The following is a 17,921-nucleotide window of genomic DNA, read 5'->3' on the forward strand; positions in this document are numbered from 1 at the left end:
TCGGCCATCAACTCACCACCTTTCATCAGTAAATTCACCTGAACAAAATGGAAGACACTCTGTAATTCCACTTGTAGGAAATCCAAGCACAGTTTTAATCCAAGCACATTGGCCTGGGGGTGTATTCCACAATGCCCCCTGTCTCACACTGTGAAATGGCCCTGTGGTCTTGGTTGGCCCTGGCACATTTGCCTGCATTTTTACAGAACTTCCCACTGGCAAATTATCCTAATACAGGATGCCATACTAATACCAGGCTAACTGACGTTCTGTTCCATAAAACCTTTGTTTTATCAGCCCCTTTCCCAGCATTAAATGGTTTTTTCCTATATCCAAACCATTTCTCTGTGTGAGTCAAGCCAAGTGCTTTTATGCTTCTTCCCTTCCTCTATCCTCCACGGCCCATGCCTCTGATCAGGGGCGAGAAGATTGCCCTTGGGGGCGCACAACCTCGAAAGCAGCTCAATCTGATGTCCTCCATATCAATGTGGATTAGATTTGCTTCACTCTCTTAAAAAGGTTCCTGACCCTCCTGCTTTAGTAAAGTAGCCAGCCTATCTTAGAGCAGCTCAATCAGGGGCCGCCACAATTTTCTGAACCATAGTACATCTCTAGTTCAAATGCAGAGTGAAGGGATGCTGGAAAGTCACTGACCTTTAGGTTTTATAAAGCTCTCTGAACAGACATGATTTTAGACTCAATATTTTCATCACTTTGCCCATAGCCCATGCAGTAAAAGCCTCAAGGCAAGAGCACCCACCTCGAAAAAACTGAAGAATCAGCGTGAAAATACAGCATTCCTCTGCGGGGAAGATTATTTGATTTTAAAAAGGTTTTTCAATATATAAAGAATATATTACCCATCTCACGATCGTTTTTATCATGCCATTGGCACTGAGCATCTCTAGTCCATGATCTAAGGTCTGACACAGGACAAAGCCATCAGATGCCTCTGAAAATATGCAACCATTTGTCATGACAATTTAAGACGCTATGGAATGCTGTATTACAATTTACCATTGATTTTAAGACTGAAATTTGCAATATGAAAGCAGACATGTCCAAAAAAGTATTGCTCAGCTCAAACCTAAAAAAGACAGAGATGCAAGATTACAGCACTGAGATGCAGCTCCTGGCTCCAAACCCTTTCTTAGGAACCAGCTTTCACTGTGCCTTGGGCTTTTGGTCTATCAGTGGCTAATGAAAGATGACAGCGCAGGCTGCCTTAGGGGCTAACGTGGGCAATTTCAGTTCTGGCATTTTAGTTTATCTTTAACCAGCAGTTTTCAAAAGGGTAGAGCTAAAAAAGAACTTGGCTTGGTCACACACACACACGCGCGCACACACACACAAAGGGAAAGTTGTGACATAAAATGCACAAGGAGGTTTGTTTCATTTTAACTCCCTGAGATCCTGTTTCACAGGCAGAACAGCAAAGCAATGGCTGCGTTATTTTACAAAGCATTAACCCTATAAACCTGGAGCCTGTTTTTTAGCTAGATGAAGTGGTTTCCTCCATGTTTTATGAATGTTAGTTTTAGTGCTGATAACATCTACTATATTCCTGACAGTAAAGGGCTCGACTTCCACAGTTTATTAATCCCCAAAGTTACATTCAAATGCTGTAGTGTTAAAGGGTTGGCTTAGGATCACCAAAGGCAGTAAATCCAGAACTAAAGGTTGCTAGTTCATCTTTTACTCACCACACTTTGCCCAGGTATTGTGAAGGGCGATGCTTCGCTTCAGTATGCAGATGTGAGTCCCATTCATACTATGCACATGTGTAACCGCCATTAATGTTAATGGGAGCTCTGCCTCATTACTGTTAGGAGAATAGATTCATTATGTGAAATCCTCCATAGCTCAATTTTGTTACTTATGCACAATGGAGAGAGTTGAGCAAATCGTGTGCGTGCGTGTGCGTGCATGCGTGTGTGTGTGTGTGAAATAGGAGGTTATGATGGAACTATCAGTGCTGACACATCCATAGTCCATAATGCTACTGCTAAAAACAACTATGATCATTTCTTGCTGTGACGCATAACTAGATTCTGACACTGAATTTAACTTCTTTAGTGGCATTTTTGATTTGAGTTTACTTGCTCTAAAATCCTGGATAACATCAGCACACCAACTCGCTTCAGTGCTTTCTCAAGGGGCGGGCGGGCGGGGCAGGGGAGCGAGGGGTCCAATCTGTCAGAAGCCGTGCAGGCAAAGTGGACTTGTATTGCAAAAACTTTTTCCAGGTTTGAATGGGTTAAAGATTTTGTTGTTATTAATATCATTATTTCCATGGAAGAATTTCACTTTGCCTTTTTTCCCCCTGCTGCCTCTAGAGGACTCGGCAATTCTAGGCACAACTATAGCAGATGGTTTTGGTGATGTGAAGCACAAGGGTATCGCTCCCAGGAGCTGGTGAGGCAGTTAAGTTAAAAATGAACTGATGCATGCAGCATGCCACGTCCCCGTTTTTGGCCTACTTCAAACTGTTTCCTTCCGTACGCTCTCCAGCGAAAGCACTGTTGTATAAGCAGAAAGCTCAAGCTACATTCTAGTATTGCTCTCCATTTTCTTCCGTGATTTACAGGGTATTTATTGGTGATTATTACAGGCCTGATCCACAACCCATTGAAATCAATGGGAGACTTCAAAATGACTTGAATAGGCTTTGAATCAGGCCCCTTATATACATAACAACTCATTGTTAGAGGGGAAAAGACCAAATATTTCCTTAAAGCAACTTAAACACAAATCAGAAACATAGTGGCTGATTATTTCAACCAAGCCTTCATGTGCTCTACAAAGGAGATGCCATTAAATATAAGCTGTGACCTGCTAGAGATCAAGAGAATAAAAAATCCACCTGTTTACATATTGTAATGTAAAACCTTAACCTTTTGTCCAAGGCAAATATTGCTGAAGTTGTTTGAGATCTGGAGAAGCAAATCGGTATTTTGTCAATATTAGTTTGATAAACAGAATTTGAGGAGGAAATATATTGTACATTGTGAATGAAAGCTGGTTTCTAATAAGAAAAATCATTAATTTCCTCAACATTATTTTCCTTGCTTGTTTTAGTTACCTAAAATCTAATATTGTAGGCGGCTTTAGATTAAATATACGGTGATATTGTTTAGCAATTTCCACATATCTCATTCATGGGGGCCTAGATAGCAGAGCTGACAATATTTTCTTTTCCAAGTTGCTGTGCGCAGTGGATCGGTTTTATATTCTCTGACGATCTCATGGAAACAGTTCAACTAAAGAAACAGAAAATTATCCCTAAATTAGGTCTGGCTTAGGTTCAAAATCACAAGTTATGACCTATTGACCTCCCCCTCTAAAGGGAACTCGGGCATTTCTCTAACTACCAATGGGGGGGAGGAGGGGAGGTTTAATTTATGTTAAAATGGCACAGCAGAGAACTGATGCAAACAAATAAGCTGCTGCATGATGGCAATGAAAATAAATAAAAAGCATGTTAAGTAAAATAAAGATATGTATGTTAAGTCTCTTAATTACATTTGTGAATTGCTCCTTCTCTGAAATTGGGCACCCAGCAAATACTGTTTAAATAGAAATAAAATGATATTTTTTCATTGTCTAGTTTAAAATCAGTCCATTGTAGGCATCATTTTCTTCAAGTCAGTTATCTTATTATTAATGGTAATAAATGAGCTATATCTGCTCATTTAAAACAGGCCAGTGACACTTGAGGCTTAGACACCATGTCATAAAAAAAGCACCAAAAATCAATGTGACAACTGTTTTGTGAATTAAGGTTTTATTGACAAACATCATAAACAGGTCAAGCCCTGAGCAATTCCTTTTTCCTTCTAATAGTTAAGCCTCTTTTACATATGCACAGATGATAACTAATTTAATTGATGCTGACACGTTAATGTCTAAGTATTAAACAAAAAAAGGACAAGGGATATAATAAAACACTAACGTTAGCAGCCCTAATGGACCCAACGTAAAACTATGGCCATTGAACTAAACATCTTGCGCCAAGTGCGTCCCTGATGTAATTCAACTGGAGGCAGTGATGTTACACTGAGAATGGATTGGGCCCTTCTGGTTTAAATCAAGGTTTCGCCAGTGGCTGTTTGTGTTCTCCCAGGCAAATCACTGGATCTCTTGATCTTGCAGGCCATTGTGAATAAGAGTATCTCACTACAACTGTAAACTCTCTCTCTCTTCCCTCACCCCTTGCCGCTTTTCTATGTGGATATTCAGCCGTGGTGCCTAGAAACTTGCCACTTGGCTTAGATAACGAAATAAGAATTTGCGGTTAACCTCAGTATTTGTGGCATTAAAGGTATTGCCTATAGGTACTAAAAGGGAATACTGCAGAAAGAGCTTAATCCGACACCCATAGACAACAACACTGTATGCTACTCTCTATCCCTATACAGAGTGCAAATATATAGAGAGAGAGAGTTCAAAGCTATTCAAAACTAAGCCAGAACTTCTTTTTTAACATCAGCAAAGCTGCCTATTTTTCATTAGCCTTGTTTTGAGAAATGACTGCACCAGTTTTGCTCAGACTTCAGGCAAACATTTGTCAAGGTTATAAGCAATGGAAAACAAAGGGTTTATATCGGAAAATGTTAGGCAACCGTAACAATAGACATTGCTACTGCGCCAGTGCCACCATGTCGCCTCTCTTTTATGCCCAATTTGGTGTAACTTCACTGACTTCTGATTTACACAAGTGTATGGAAAATAAAAACCCAGCCCATAATGGACAGTTATTATGCATAGAAGAGCTGGACCCAATTTTTCAAATGTTGAAATTTCAATGAAAAATTGACCATTCAAAATTAAAAATAGAAAAAGATGTGCTTATGGCTCCACCCCATAGCTAAACCAAGACAAACTTTGGCAAAACCCTTTCTTAGAGGGAAACGGGCCCATATAACTTTCTCAATGACAATCACAGTTCTTGGTTGCAACTAGTTTAACTGTGGATCCAAACCCACTGTTTTCTTTTCACCATTGTTCCTTTTGCCACGTTTTTGGTTCTTGTTATGTTGTCTCTCCTCACAAGTAACAGAGGAACTTGGATTAAACAGAAAATAAAACATTCTAACCATTTCTGCAAAGCAGAGTGCAAGTTAAGAATTGGGTGATAGAATAAAAGGAAGAGCTTTGTAGCAATTAAAGCTGGTCAAATCCACCAAATGCTCAAGAAACTGGATTCTGAATTATTGCCGCCATCTTAAATGCATGATGTGTTAAAAATATAGTCTTATCGTTTACTGCAGGAATCTCGCAAGCAGGGACGAATCATCGCAAAGTCATGTGCTGACTGCAAGATAAAAGATTAACAGTTAGATCCTCATCACAAATGGCAATGAGAGGCTTGTTTAAAATGCCTACATAAAAGAAATCTCTTCTGATTGCTGCATGTGTATTTAAAAGAAAGACAACTACAGACAGGAACAAGCTAGCAGTAATTGAGTGTGCTTTAAATAACTATATTACTTTCTGCAACCAGGGATAACAAGTAAAAACCGTGTTGTGTGTATGTACATGGCATATTTCAGCTTAAGGAAAAAGGCTGCTAGGGGAAACTAGTAGATTGATAGAGCAAGTTGCATCTTAGAATTTCTTCTGTTTGATTTCAGTGCTGCTACAAATTGCAAATGAAATATCACGTGTACTAAACTACTTTCCTGTACAGTAACACATTTGCTACCACTATGGCTCTTATTTAAGCATTTGACTACAGTAATTGTTTTATACATTAACTGTACTCCCTGATGGTTGGTCTATTATCTTTTTCCAAAATGGTGCTTGCAGATATTAGCAGCTTGATTATTTGTTTTATTAACAATTTCAACACTGTGTCAGCATTGATTTGGAGAGCGGTGTGGTATTGCTGGTGACAAGGATTCCGTGGCATAGTTTGTTTAAAAAAAAAATAAAGCTTCAGTATTTAACTCACTGATTAGTGCTAACAATCTTCACTCAGGCAAAACTGCTGTTGAAGTCAATGGGACTCTTGATCTTGATTTTAGCTGTATGTTGAAAATATGTCTGATCAAGACAGTTCACTGAGGACAAGCAACTTCATTCAGCTGGAGACCAGAGGCAGAGCAAGGCAAAAGTCATTTGAGGAAAGCAAGAGTGAACTGCCGGGTTAGAAAGATGAACAGGGATACACAAAAAGTCAGATGCCCAGTGATATACACACTCTGTGTATGTGTGTGAGTGAGTGTGTTTATACACACATAAGCTCAAAAAAGACAGCCCTTTTTTCTCTAACTCTGCACTCATACATTTTATAGGAAAGCAATTAATAATGTAAATGGAAAGCAGAGGAGAATGCAGGCAAGTAGATGCTAAGCAAGCAGACGGTTATAACTTTTTTGTCAGGGTCCTCAGCTCCTACACCATTGCAAATATAAAACTGCATTACAAATGATCCAGAGCCCACTGAAGTCAATGGTAACCTTTCCATTGACTTCAACGGACTTGGATCCGCTGCTAAAATGATACATTCGATTTCTATGTTCTAACAACACAACACGTTTGTTCATGTGTCATTTCTGCCAGTAAAAGTAAAATCAGAGTTTGATGCCAGCTATTTACTATCTTCTTTACATCTGTGAGGGCTTTCTTTCCAATTGAATTTCCTTTCTGTTGATGCTTGATGTTAATTACTGCATGGAAAGGAAGTGTTCTTTAAAAAAGGCTGACTGTTTAAATTCTGATAAATTATATGCACCTTCCCCTTTCAGACTGATAGATATATTGTTCAGCCACACCACCATCACGGGAATAAGTATATGTACTGTTATGGGTCATGAGTTTAAAAATTAAATCAAATGCAGAAATTGAGTCTTGACAGAATCTGAAGAGATAATGTCTTAGCTTCCCCAATTATGCAGTTCAACATTTGGATAAATCATCTGAAAGTAAGTATTTAGCCCCGTTTTTCATAATCGCTATTAATGAGAACAAAATGGGAGCTGAGGGCAGAGGGAGAGAGTTTTGACAAGATAAATAGTATATGAGGTGGTGTTGTCAACCACAGAAAATCAAGGCTGCTTAACCCCCGAAACAGCAGGGGGAAAATGCAGAGAAAAAAGAGGAACTGATAATGTGTCATTATTAGTAACAGTCTGTATGCCATGAAGTTTTCGAGCTGGGTGTAGAAAAATGGCTCAGAACACAGCAATGTCAGGTGAATCCCTCCTGAGGAGTGGAGCTGACCACAATGAGCTCCTATATTTTGAACATCACTGATTTTCTTTATGCTTGGTGGCAAGTGGTGTTTAAAAACATGCTAAACAATCCATTTTAAAACACCACTCGTTTTCCCTCTTTGGACAAGTGTCTATGGTTTTAGGACGGGCAGCTGTAAATACCTTCCAGATACTGCAGTGAGGACCGTGGTATAAGAACCTACGTAGAATGAAATAGAATAGACCTTCAGCACGAGGCTGTCTATTTACTTAAAGACAATAACAACACAGAAGAAACTGACCTGCCAACCCCATGTTTGTATTTAGCATCCACACCAGGACACATCCTAAATATGCTGTGCTTGAATGAAGGATGGGCCGGGATAGGCTTTGCAGTCATTTTCTAGCATTCTTTTCCCCCTTTTAATGCTTAACCCCTTGAAACATCTTTGGGGAAATTATTCTTACAGAATTGCTTAAGAAATGACACGTTTCTGAACTGAATTCATTTTTTGTCCATTTTGTCATGTATCTAGCACTCACTGAGCCAAATCAACTGGCTCTAATTGGCTTCAAGATCTGGACCCTGATCCACGCCTCTCTTCATATGAAAGATCAGTGCTCCACCCCCGTGCTAAGTTTGGCCTGCACGTGCAGTTGTGTACTCTGTATCTGTACTTGTCTCGGGGAGTATACAGTATATTTGCAAGGCAATTACCTTGCTCAGATATAACAACTGGTTTCTAAAGTAACACAACTCTAGTAACAACTCAGTTTCCAGTTAGAGCGTGTTTAGGCTTCCTTTTGCCTAATGCCAGAGCTCAGAGGCTTAGGTATAAATAGCATGAGAGCCTCTGAGCTTTGGTATTAGGCAATAGGGATCCTAAACAAGATCTAACTAGAAACCAAGTTGTTTCTGTGTTGCTTCCTATCAGGAGACATCTTCCTAGTACACAAACTACATTGTCACATTGCTGCATTGAATTACAATCACAACATCCCCATTAAAGTCAATGAGAATTTTTGTTATTTTACAAACACACCCTGTGCAACTCTGAAAATTGAGTTTATATTGTAAACCTCTGTTTTAAGCTATAAATACCCTGGCAACCCATGGGAGAAGGGACCATTTTGATATCTCATGCAACATTAGCAGCTAACAGATTAAGCACATGGGGCCTGAGAGATTATCTCCTTGACTCAGTATAAGCCAGGGATTCAAACAAACAGCTGGCTGGGTCCCCAAAAATAAAAACATTTGATTGTGGCAAGCTTCAAAGTGACTGGTTGACTCAGGGTGGGTTGGGTCTTTTTCTCCTGCTGGGTTAGAGTTGCAGAGGGCAAAATGAACAGGGAAACAAAACCAAAAAATACCACCCTCTTCCAAAAGTCAGGAAAGCAACTAAAACAGCCCCAGAACATATGGAGGAATCAAGGGCAGAGTCCCCTGCAGGTTTCAGTTGTGCAAGTAAATATTAATCCAGGGGGGTTATTGGGGGCTGAGATCAAAAGAGCCGTTCCCATTTCTATAGGGAAAAGGAGGGCTTTGATGTCACAGAATCTTCCCTGCACCGCCTAATGAACTGAAATTGTGACACAGTGACATCCTGGAAAATTTGAAAGCACTTAGTACAATGACACGTCTTTGGGTTAGCTTTCTTTTTTTTTTTTTAAATCAGCCTTCTTTATGACCCAGCCTGCAAAAAGGAATGGGGGCAGGAATTGACTATTAAGTTGAAATATTGATGAGGGAGCCAGAGAGGGCGTTAGGCAGTGACAGGAGAGCGTTTTAGTCTGGATCACATAAAGGATGTTACACTCCCATGCAAGTTAAAGAATACCAGCGCCACTGACGCGCTGACTCAGGCAGATCAGATAAAGATGTAAACAAGAAGGGAAGTGGCGTAAACTTTCTCACCAGCCCTGTGAAGAACATAAAGCGGGGGAGGGGGACATGTATTGGACTGGATAGCAGGCCAGATCCTGCAGTCCTTGCTCAGGTCAAAAGAGTTATCCAAGATCAGAGTGAACTGTGCACTAGACTTCACATTCCATATATTCCAGCATCCAGCTCAAGTCAATGGAGCCTTTATTATTATTATTATTATTATACACACACACACACCAATGTGCGCAGAGCATATTGGCTGCTTTGCATTGAGATTGTGGTGAAGATGTCTTCTATATTTTCCACTTGCTTCTCCCTGCAGAGAACATGCCCACACAGGGTGATATTTTTCCCATGTATCAGTCAGATTCCAAGCTATTACTGATTGCCTGTGACAATCTCTCTGGCTCTAGGTTGGCAAATACCAAGTCTCAGTTTGGGCCTGTGGAGGCAAATCCCCCCACAGAGAAGGGCAGGGGGAAATATTAAACAATGAGAAGTCCGCCAGGAAATGTTCAGCAGGTGGGGAAATGTTTCCTATAGGATTTTTCCTTACATGGATTTTTCATCTTGGCCAAGGCAGCAAGGATAGAGTCTGAATGGTTTAAAAAATCCCCCACAGCAAAACCCTACCAAAAGGAAACACTCCATACACAATGAGAGAAAGAACAAACCTCACATGACAAATGTAAGCTGTGTTACTTAATGCTCAACTGGAACGCGCTCAGATAATATGGTCATAAGAATAGTAGAAGAACCAATGGAATAGAATAGAATAGAATAGAACCTTGATGAATTTCACAATGAGAACCCAAAAGCAGCCACGGAGTGAGAAAAGGAGGCGTGGATTTGATTTTTGTTAAGGACAACTTTTCTGGTGGCTTGGCATTACGATTCCGTATTTACAGGAGGTAAATACCAGGCTATATAATATTATAGTCTGTGGGAATCGTTTTCCTTACATCCATTAGGAAAGGTTTTAATTCATATGGGGAGAGAGAGCGTTGCCACTGAAAAAGAGGAAATAGAAAAAAAAAATCTCTGGCCCACATTCTGTTTTCAAGTCTTCAGCTGTAAAATCAGTAGGGAGCCAGGAGTGAGGAAGGTTCATTTTGCTATTTTGGGTGTCTTTCAACTCCTAACATGTAGCTTCCTCGCAAGGAGCCCATGATATCTGATACAATACTATGCGATACCATAGTAGTTCTATAGACTGTCAGTTACACCAGGGTTAATCTAAAGTAAAACCAATGGGTTTATCCAGATTAACCCTGGTGGGACTGAGAACTGCATTTGACCTTGTGTAAAAGAAGAGGGTTTTCAATGGCAGAGGACAAACTGGTAGCATTACACATGCTAGGAGATCCTTTTATCTTTCTAAGCAATTCACAGAGGCCAAAAATCAGGAAAAGATAAACACCAAGATAGCTATTTTAAAGCAGGCTGGGAAACGGAATGCTAATCAGTCATCTGTTTTAATTACATTATAGCTAATTTGTTTAGTCTATTCCTTGGACTTGTTTGTATTGTGAAAGCACTGGTTGTCTTGATGCAAAGACACTATAGAACAAATGAGGATGACCTACATTAAAATGCTGCGCCTTTTATGAAAGGAAAGGAACCGACCATTGAAATCAACTCTTCATTTAAAAGAAACAAAACACAGATAAACAAAAAGCGCCTTGCTTCACTGAGCGTGTGGGTTGAGCCTTCTCTTTGCCTAGGTTAGACAACATGCCCGTTTTTAACCAGAAACTGTGGCCTTGCCATGCTGGGAAAATACTTGTCTGTCTATCGATCTATGTTTCTGTGTACAGGGCAGGCAGGCAAGCCTCTCAGATCCACAAGGGGAGGCCTGGTGGATTTGAACGATGTCCGGAGAATGTGGGGGGGGGGGCTGATTCCCTAAAGAAAGGCATATGGAAATGTGCCTTTCTTATTTAATCTGTGGAATGTACATGGAGATTTTCAGTGTAGGCCATGTTGCTTTAGTGGGTTTCAGCTAAAGGTGCTGCTTGTGAATGCAGCTTCCCTAAAGTCTTCCCAGTCGTGTGAATAAAAGGTATAAATAGAAGATGGTTTCTATAGCTTATACAACCCAAGCAATGAACAGCAATTTCTTGAGTAGGGAAAATAATAAGAATCCTATGGCGGGGGATGTCAAAGTAGACATATGGGCATGCAACAGCCAGACTAATTCAAAATGGAATCAGTTCAGCTGATTATGTGATATGATGTGTGCACCCGTGTGTATGTGTGTACACAGCTCAAATGCACAGTTACTGGTGTGCAAGTGCTAAAGTGGAATTTATTTTAGCTTATAAATTCTTTGATCATATATTTGTACCTGTTTGCCTAGCACAATGGACTGTGACCTGGCTCAGGCTTCTAGATGCTGCTACAATAATAATGTTTAATAATTCAGTGGGAAAAGTCTCATCTTTAGCTACTCATTCAGGGAAATTGATGCAACTTTGATAGGAACGGGTTTGCTGTGGCTGTGGTTTGCTGTTGCTGTGGCTTCAGATTTGGTGGTTCTGTGCAAAGTCGCACACTGAGCATTACCCGTAGCTATGCATACGTGTCAGAAGCAATACGCAGCCCTGCTGGCGGGACCATCGATCAGTCACTGTCACCCACTTAAAGAAGAGGAGCGAAGGCTGAGGTGAAATTAGCAAACACTGAGCAGGGAAGAGAGAAATAATCTATAGGTATTATACATCTCAATGAAGTATGATTCCTTTGTGAATTACAGTATCATGCTTGCTGCCAGAGAGCCTCGCGTTATGCCATGTCAGCACTTCCCAGAATATTTAAACAGCTAGGAAATGCAAGGGACGGAAGGGTCCAACATGGGAGATTTCAATAAGTATCAAATCCTTGAAGGGAGTTTTGCTTTTGGCTTCAGTGGGTACAGAGTCTGGCCCTTACCTCTATAGGAGCAAGAGAACAAATAGATGATTTCACTGGTTAGGATTTCAATGTATCTGGCAGGATTAACATCCATTCTGAGCTATAAATAGGGCTTTCTGGCTATGCCTCTCCAGTAGAAATCTCAGAGGGGATGAAGGCCCAGGATCTGGGTGTGTGGCACATTTCCTGCACGGCCCTGGATAGACTCTCTGTGAACGTGGGATTTGTTCCCACTGCGGTTAGTGATTTGAATTCTCCAGGACTTTGTCACGAAGGGGTAGCTCCATCCTCCAGAAAGCAAGGCAGAGAGAGGAGGAGCCTCTCCCATGTCATACCACAGTGCTGCCGCTGCTGCTGCTGCCTCTCAAAGCTGTTACACAACAACCCTTGACTCTATGTAGGGCAGATTTCCCTTCAGAGGTGCCATTCACCAAATCCCACTCCACTGAGATTTCATAGAAGCTTGATGACTTTTTAAAATGCAGGTTCCACCCTCCTACCTACTTAACCCATGCAGTGCCAGCCTGCTAGTACTCTGGAAATATTTAGAACGGTCACAATCTTAAAACTTTGCAACAACAACTGGAACCTCAGTGAGACTATTTCACAGTGTGCTTATAAACTACAAGCTGTGTGGAATTAGAGGAGACATTTTGGTGCCTTATGGCAGTCATTTTCTCCATCTTTCTTCTGTCGTGAAGCCCTTAATAGTCAGGTCAAAGAAGCATTATTTTGTTTAGCGTTAAGGGTGGCATTAAAATTCAATAAGTAGAAAGTAGTTGGGCTGGGGGGCGGTTGTTTGTTTTCCTAGAAAAAGTTCATATTTAACTAATAAAATCCAGTGTGGGCCCAACATCCCATTCATCTGTGATCCTCACCAAAAGAAAATCACCCTCATTGCATGGTTAAAATTGATCTGATATTGGATTTGACTATTTCCTTTAGCACACGGGGGATTGTTTAAAAGATTTTTTTTCAAGCAAGCCCTAACAAAAACCACAACGTACTCCCCACTCCTGTTATTGAATTCAAAACTGTAATGTTTAAATTAAAGGTATAAAATCAGGATTTGATTTGTAATAGGGAAGTTTAAGAAATGCCCTGTGACAGACGGCAGCAGCTGGTCCCCCTGAATCAATCAGTAAATGTTCCAGGAATTTACTGTAAATTGTGAACAAGCACCTCAGACTTTCTACTGCAGATACTGGAAGCCTTGGCCTCATACACCAACCAAGCACTGCTTCTCACTATCTAAACCTTTTTCCTGATTGTTAAATGCATAATACAGTTGACGGCAGCAAGGCCATTGTAAATTAGCCCCAACTCACAGGGCTTTAACTGTCATTGTCTGTTGTTGCGATTGTTTTTTCAGCAGTAACGGGAGCAGATCCTGGCACGGTGAGAAATCGACTTGTCCTTTCCTGCGCGGTGTGGTCAGGAGGTGAAATACCAAGGCATCCCCGCTTTTAAGTGGGCTATGGAGGAAAAAATCCAAAATAAAAATTACAACCACCACAAAAAGTGTCAGGGGGCCCAGATCTTGCTTTCCAGAGTGAGGGAATTGCTCCTGCCCCTTCTACGGCTTCCCTGCATACAGGCTACGCATAAATCCATGTTAGTCCATTAATAGATCAGACCTTACATTTCAAGGTAAAGGTTTCTAATTTGGGTGATGCGCCTTGCTGCCTCTCCCTCGGCAGCCCTAAGGTGGTGCTGCCCTCTGCTGTCCCCTTTAGAGAACTGCAGGCATGACAAAGGCGGGCGGAAGGGCGGGGGGGGGGCGGAGGTTGCATTGGGACAGTGTCAGCTCCACTCAGCATCACAATTCCAGTTGCCATGGAAACAGAAAAGGGGGCTGCTGCAAAGGCTTTTGGGAAGGATGTGACTGCAGAGGTGCAGCTGAATGTCTCATTGCCTTGCAGGAGAATGGGGTGGGCAGGGTGCAAGGAAGGGAGTGGGAATGGCAGCTGCAGGGTTAGGCATGCAAATTCCCAAAAAAAAACCCTTCCCCAATCATCACCATCAAATAAATCCCAGCAAAGGCTCCAAAGTAATTCAGAGACTCACAGAAGTTAGAGATGGGAAAGACCTGTTAGAGACCACTCCCCTGCTACCTGGGCCGGTTGGTTCGCGACAGTAGCTTTGCCAGTGCTTTTGTCCAGTCTGATTGTAAATGCCCTCAAGCTTGGGATGAAGCGAACAGACAGGTACCCAGGGAGCAGGGATGCATTAGCTGGGGCCCAGCCAACCCCCTCCTCCACCCAAGAGATAACAGCTTCTGAGAGCAGGGCTGTCACGTGGCCGGAGTGACAGTGTGAACATTAATAACACTATTTATATTGCTACAACCTAGGCTTACCAGGGACATAATTAGCAACCCCATCAATTCCACCTAGGCTTAGGCTTCCTAATTAGCTTGCTTCAGCCTTCTTTCAGAGCAATATTTCTACTATTAAGCATCTGTAGCAGCGTAAACCCATGTGCTCCACTATCAGGACTCACTTCAAAAATAATTAAGTGCCTTTTGGAGATGACTGGTACGGTACAACAAAGCAAAAAGGGGGAAACAATCCTGCATCGGTGGGACAGATAATTGGAGCCAATAGCGAGTGTAAAAAGGCAAGTAGCTGCAAAGGCGGATGGTGGTGTTTGGATTTTTTTTTTAAAGCATTGTTTCTTTGGACAGAAATTTGGCTTTTGAGCAGATTTTCATTCCCATGTTAGGCACCTCCATAAAAATGTCTTGTCGCAGGGAAACTGCCTGCCACCACCAAAATCTCATTTGATTCAAGGTGATTTATTTGTATTTTTCCATCATGCTGCTTTGCTGAATGCTGGATGGCTGAACTCGGATTTTACCCATGAAAAATCCTTGATGCACTAGTCTGACTAACACAGTTCGAAACCGTGACAAGAAAACCTGCTTGCCTGCTTTAAAAGTCTTTCCCCTGACTCCCTAGCCTGGAGTTGGGATTAGTAGAAATAAGAAAAAAAAACATCTTGCTGCCTGATTAGTATGCACTTCGCATCCAGATGGAGGAGGGACACATATCCCAGCATGCACCTGGTCCAAAATTGCAGACCATTGCTAGTGCTGCAGTGGCCATCTGGTTAGCAAATAACAGGCCAAACAGTTTAAGCATAACGTCATAGAATCTACCGAGGTGGGGAGAGAATGCAGAAATGCCAGTAAGAAAGAAGGGAGAAAAAATGATTTGTGTTATAGGACATGCTCTGTAGTAGAGATCTAAAAGGTACAGTACCTTCCTACCGCAGTGCTTCTGTGCAAAGAGGATGGTTATGCATTACAAGCCTCACGCTATTATCCCTGGTAAGGTAGATGTGACCCATCCAACAGTAAGCGTGACAATTTTGTCTCATCCCAGCAATGAGATTTTTATTATGGGAAACGCTAACTGCTGTCATCACTCATTGACTGCACAGAAAAACATTAAGGTTTGCAAGGATTTCCCCCTCATAAATTAGTATCTTCCAGCTGTTTCATTCTACACAAAATCTCTTCGATTTCTTTGCGTATTGCTTTATGTAACCAAACATGAGAGTGACTCATGTTAAATAAAGTTATTTGTCTATGTAAATTAATATAGCATATTCTCTCTTGAAATATAGAGTTATTTGTCTCTGGAGAAATCATGTTAAAGACTGACATAGTGTAACCCTATGCATTTGCATATGCAGATATGTCTAATTATTCAACTTGCAATTAAAGGCTTGTGTGTCAGCAAATGAGACTAATTAGATACATTTATCTATGATAATCAGCTTTATTACAAACAAAATAGATTCCCCTTCACTTCACAAGGAAGTGATACATGTTGGCTGGAGGTAGCTGGTCAGAGGGGCTTGTGGACTGGAAATGGCTGATGGAAGTTTCCTGGCTGAGTCATGCGGGCACAAGGTAACAGGGACCTACAGTCACTTCATTATGCCACAGGGAAAGCAGAGAGGGGCAGTTGTAATCGCTTCATCTTTTTTATGTTCTTTGCTTTTGGAAATGCATTTAAAAAGGTTAAATAAAATAATAAAATAATAAAATGGTTTATTCTTTACTCTAAAGCAGGTCACAGATCCAAGATAGCTATCAAAAGCCCAGAAATGGGGTAACATTTTCAAAGGCACCTAAGTTCAAAACAAGTCTTACCTCTGATCAGCATGAGCTGGGATAGCAATAGAATAGGATAGACACCTCGTTTTGCATAGGATGGCATTGCATGATCAATGATCACTTGAGCATTACCTGTTAGGTTCACTCCCTCTAGGGCACCTGGCATTGGCCACTGTTGGAAGACAGGATACTGGGCTAGATAGACCTTTGGTCTGACCCAGTGTGGCCATTCTTATGTTCTTAGACAATTCGACTGCAGATTTGTTGGCTTTTGAAATCTGCTAGACTGGGGGTCACTTATTAGAAATAACAGTCATTTTCTATGGATCAAAGCTTACAACCAGTAACACATATGAAAAACTAGTTGGGGTTAGGCAGAAACTTTCCTGGGGAGCAGTTTAGATCAGAACTGCCTAAGGCAGAGTTTCTTGATCTGGATCAGATGGTACTGGCCACTGTTGGTGACAGGATATTGGACTAAATGGACCAGTGGTCTGAGCCAGTCTGGCAATTCCTACAATCATATTTCTCTATTTCCTGATGCACGTTTCATCTTGTAGAAGAAAATGCCAGATAACAACTTTCAAATATCTCCCCTAACTAAAAAGCATGACTAAAAATTAGAGAAGTGGCTGAACCCAAAACTACTGATCTGGGCCCTCCTAACCCCGGGGCAGTTGGAAAGGCAGATCTGGGGTCTGCAGCATGGGACAATCTCGACTAAAGCTGCAACTGGAGGAGGAAGAAGGTTCTTTGCCATAGACTCCCTGTGTGACCTTGGGTAACTCACTTAGACTCTCAGTGCTTCATGTTTCCACCTGTAAAATAGGGATAATGGCCCTACCCAACCTCAGAGGGGTATTGTGAGGTTAAATGCGTCAGCCTGTGAAACTGTAAGAAGGGCCACAGAAGTACCTAAGATAGATCAGTATGTCCTGGTTCGCTTCTGAGGGAACAGGGGGACACATCCCTATGCACACACATACCCCTCATGTAATGTGTGTTACACATGCACCCAAACATAAACTCCACTGAAATGCAGCCATCTCTGGGGTGAGAGCAGCAGAAAGAACACTATAACAGTGGTGGGGAAAGGGATAAGTTGGTTAAGGACATTGGGACAAACCCTTAACTGAAAAATACCTTGAGGTTTAAGCTCTGTACATGATGGGGGGAAGGATAGCTCAGTGGTTTGAGCTAAACCCAGTGTTGTGAGTTCAATCCTTGAGGAGGCCATTTAGGGAACTGGGGTAAAAATCTGTCTGGGGATTGGTCCTGCTTTGAGCAGGGGGTTGGACTAGATGACCTCCTTAGGTCCCTTCCAACCCTGATAGTCTATGATTCTATGATATATTCAGCAAGACTTAAATATCAGCTATATCATATGGAATACACTTTCATTTGCTTGGATGGATGTAAGGCTGGGCTGATACTGCCAGTGTTTGGACCTCTGGTTTCAAAAAATCTGGGTCTTTCTATCATGGCACCTTCTCTATTCAGTGACTACTAGAAATACTCCTTATCAGTCACAGCATGGCCATATGGTTAGCAGTAATGCAAAACTTAATTGTAAATCTAGTCTGGATCTATTGTAACAGGTAGGGTTCTAAGACTACTTGCACCAGTTCCATTACTCTGATGCTAAAAGGATCACATGTTTTGACTCTTTAAAACTAAAGGAATTAAATTTTGCAGTGATAGGGTTGGGTTCTCACAGCATTCAGCTGGCAAGGAATAGAAGATTAAGTAACAAGGAGCAATTAGCGGAGCAAACCACCCCCTCTCATGGAACAAGAGG

The 17,921-nt window shown here is 41.4% G+C and overlaps 1 long non-coding RNA gene across 1 annotated transcript; it reads right to left on the reverse strand.

Moving 5' to 3' along the window:
- Positions 1–3,933: 3,933 nt before the first annotated feature.
- LOC123348876 lies at positions 3,934–13,771 on the reverse strand. Its single transcript, XR_006573271.1, has 3 exons — positions 13,640–13,771; positions 13,326–13,472; positions 3,934–5,314 (listed from the first exon to the last, which is right to left on the reverse strand). It is a non-coding gene; the product is annotated as an uncharacterized LOC123348876 (long non-coding RNA).
- Positions 13,772–17,921: the final 4,150 nt, after the last annotated feature.

The sequence above is a fragment of the Mauremys mutica genome, chromosome 13 (assembly GCF_020497125.1).
Source record: "Mauremys mutica isolate MM-2020 ecotype Southern chromosome 13, ASM2049712v1, whole genome shotgun sequence".
In the NCBI taxonomy this organism is placed as follows: Eukaryota; Metazoa; Chordata; order Testudines; family Geoemydidae; genus Mauremys; species Mauremys mutica.